General features: G+C 42.6%; 1 pseudogene; it reads right to left on the bottom strand.

Annotated features, from left to right (window-relative positions):
• Positions 1 to 898: 898 nt before the first annotated feature.
• Positions 899 to 3225, bottom strand: LOC148657093 (uncharacterized; annotated as a pseudogene).
• Positions 3226 to 3734: the final 509 nt, after the last annotated feature.

The raw sequence follows: 3734 nt of genomic DNA, 5'->3' as shown, positions 1-3734 counted from the left end.
ATAGAAACCTATGCCCTCAGGGAGCGGACGTGGGGCGCCCTGGTGCTAGGCGGGTCTCAGAACATCCGAACATCAATGCTGAGCCCAGGACAGAGTGCAAGACCTGGAAATATATAGCCCAAGGGAAAGAGAGGGACAGGAAGGACAGCAGACCGGAAACTAGGGACAGGACAGAGAAGGAGCGCCCTCTGGCTGCAGAGGGCGTGACAGGGAGCTGTGAACAAGAAGGTTACGCAGATTAGGTGGTCGGCGATATGAGATGATGGGGCGATCAGAAAAGAGGGTTCCAATGGAGGGATCACCCTGTAGGATGGAAAAGTTGTTGTTAATAGTCCTGGGGATAGGAAGTGTGTTGGGGTGGCAGGGAAGCAACAAAGGAATGCGGTTGTTACGGCTGGAGTTCCTGATTGAGTTGATGGTCCGAGGTGTGTTTTTGGCTCGGGCAAGGGCCCTGTCAATAACACTGCTGGGGTATCCTCAGTTGATGAAAAAGGACTACATTTTGAAGGCTTGGTTTTTGAAGTCGATGTCGTCATGGGCAAATTGTAGCCAGTGTAGGAAGCGAAGAAGTGTCCTTCTACCTAGCTGACATAAATATTGGCATAGCTGGGTCCCATTCTGGTGCCCATGGCAACTCCACTCACCTGTTGGTAAAAAAGGTTATTGAATGACAATGCATTCAGTGTGAGAACCAATTCTGCAAGGCGTACCAGGGTGTGGGTGGGTGGATCAAGCACTGTGCGTTTGTCCAGCGTGTGCTTGGGGGCTATAAGGCCATGATTATGGGGAATGATGGTGAAAAGAGATGTGGTGTCCATGGTAAAAATGTTCCTGAAATTGGAAATCATTAAAAAGTTGGAGCTCGTGGTTGGTGTCCTTGATGTATGAGGGAAGACCTTCAACCAGCAGTCTTATGAGGCTGTCGAGAAAGGCAAAGATGTAAGTAGTCGGACAGTTGCATGCTGATATGATGGGGCATCCAGGGGTGTCCAGTTTGTGGATTTTGGAGAGGATGTAAAATTGAGATACCTGCAGATGTTCAATGATGAGCCGGTTTGCCTCCTTGGGGAGCTCCTTACTGCTATTAAGAAAATAGATGGTGGATACAACTTCCTTTTGGTAGTCAGTGTTAGGGTCCTGTTGGAGAGGGAGGTAGGCAGAAGTGTCAGTTAGTTGTCTAGAGGCTTCAAAGATATATAAGTCCTTACGTCACATCACAACAGTGCCTCCTTTGTCCGCTGGTTTGATTACAATATCATCTCTGTTGCGGAGAGACTGGAGCGCCTGAATTTCTCCTTGAGTGAGGTTGGACCTGTGTTTACTGGGTATAGAGAGTGTCTTGGAAGCTTCATTGGTGCATTGGTTAATGAAATAACTGACTGGTGGAAAATGGCCAGAGGGAGGAGTCCAACAGCTCTGTTTAGGATTAATATTGTTAATGACATCAATAACCGGATTGTTGTCAGCTGCCTGTGAAGAGGAATTGTCAGCAAAATGTGGTCTGAGACAGATCCTGCAGTAAAAGCTGTTAAGGTCAACATTGGTATACATATTGGTAACATTGGGGGATGTCCAGCTTCCTGGGACCTGGTACAAAACTGATGCCTTTGCTGAGGAGGGATCGCTCATCCTGTAAAAGGAAAAAGTCAGAAGGTATAGTGAGAGCAAGGTTAGGATTGGTGAAGATGTTTGGGGTGTTGATGGTTTTCTTCTGTAGTTGTTTGTCCTTTTCTGTAGTGAGAAACTGGTAGAGTTTAAAGTTGAGAGATCTAATGAGGTTAGTTATAAAGGGAAGATGATGTGGAGCTGTCAGCCGTAGAAATTCCTTAGCCTCTTTGATGTTGTTGATGGTAAGGATAATCTGTTTTTTGAGGGAGAAAATGGTAGAAAGCATTAGTTTCCTAGAGAATTGTTTAAGAAGTCTCTGAGTGTTACTCTGGGTGGTATCAGAGTCAAAAGAAAAGGTATTACATTTCAGGAGAAATCCTTTAGGGATGATATTATGTCGAAGACATCTGTAAAGGAATAGAAGGTGGTTAGAAAGCCTCATCTTGGAACAGACAGCTGTGAAGAGACGGAATGCTGGTTTATTGAGAGAAGTGGGCAAGTGGCCTAGGGAGGAAGAAAGGTATGGCACAGAGATCTAGAAAAAGATTTGGAGGAAGGTGCTTCCTTACCACCCCAACACACTTCCTATCCCAGGACTATTATCGACAACTTTTCCATCCTACAGGATGATCCCTCTATTGGGGCCCTCTTTTCTGACCGCCCCATCATCTCATATCTTTGACCACCTAATCTGAGTAACCTTCTTGTCCACAGCTCCCTTGACCGTCCTCAGCAACAATCCACACAAGGCACTTTCCCTTGCAACAAGCTCGCTGTATCACCTGCAAGTACACATCTAACAGCACACTCATTCAAGGCCCCTCAGGACAATTCCGGATCACCCAGATGGCATCTTGTACCTCCAGCAACCTTATTTACTGTATCTCTTGCAGTAAATGCCCAGCCATCTACAATGGAACATGTTAACAGCCAGAACATGTTAGGGCTGTGAAGATTAAAGATCTCTCCAAGCCCATTGTTTCTCATTTCACCTCTGACGGCCATGACCACTCTAATCTCTCCGTCTGTGTTAACGATAGACTACTTTTCTTCTAAATTCTCTCTATTCATTGTAGGTTTAATTTCACACATCTCTACACCTATCCTGACCTCACACCTCTTGATTGGCCTCTCTCTCTGTCCCCTGCTCTCGCCCCTCCCTCCTCCTCCCTCCCAGCTTTTATTCTCCTGCTACATTACCTTTGCTTACTGCTCTGTCTCACACCTGAAGAAGGCTCCACGGCCGAAGCGTTGTGTTTTCTTTTTTCCTTTTACAGCATGGAATAAACCTATAACTTGTTACTTCTCTTAAGTCTGTCTTTCTCATTGTTGGCTTTCCTAGATTTGTAAACCTTTGTTAGGGCAACACATTAGAGCATTTTATGACATTTCCATAATTCGTCTCTCAAACTCAGCTTGATGTGGAAAAAAATATATCAATACAGACATTCTCTCCTGTAGGTGCTCTGACAAAATGACAAAATGATAAAGAAAGCAAGTGTTACACATATCTACCATTTTAAACTTACATGTTGTCATTCCTACCGAGTTTGCTCAATTTGTGTGAGGAAAATTAAAATCTACTCTGAGAAACACTTCTTCTTCTTTTTCATACATTCCCAATTTTATTAAAAGATATATAATCTGTCACTGAATTTGATGGTCTTACAAATACTCTTGTTGTGTAGTGAGGTTAATGTCACATTATGATTGCCGCATTTTGCCAAGGTGGGTATTGTTCTTCAGTGGTGGATAATTTGAGTAACCTCAATTTGAGTAATGTCATATATTTTGGGATTGTTTGTTATGAAAGGTGTTATATTAATGCAAATTGTTATTATTAATAATACTTCTAACACTACAGCTTCTGAATTTTTATCTTGTTTATAAGATTGACTGTCTTTATTTTAATTACCCTAGATTTGTACAGAAAAACAAAATGATGGCTCATTTTTATATTAGCACTGCATTTATAAAAATGAGAACATATGGAGTTAGTTTTTTTTTATAATCGCTACACTGAGTTCAACATGCAGACGTATTATTAAAGTAGGATACAGCTTTTGAAGGTAAAATCATTTTCACATTGTAGCAATTGAATTGTATATTTACATTGCAACATTGTA

The sequence above is a fragment of the Lepisosteus platostomus genome, chromosome 8, assembly GCF_059453375.1.
Source record: "Lepisosteus platostomus isolate fLepPlt1 chromosome 8, fLepPlt1.hap1, whole genome shotgun sequence".
NCBI classification, from domain to species: domain Eukaryota; kingdom Metazoa; phylum Chordata; class Actinopteri; order Semionotiformes; family Lepisosteidae; genus Lepisosteus; species Lepisosteus platostomus.
Note: the sequence above shows the minus strand (reverse complement) of the source record. Positions and strands in the feature narration are given on the sequence as shown.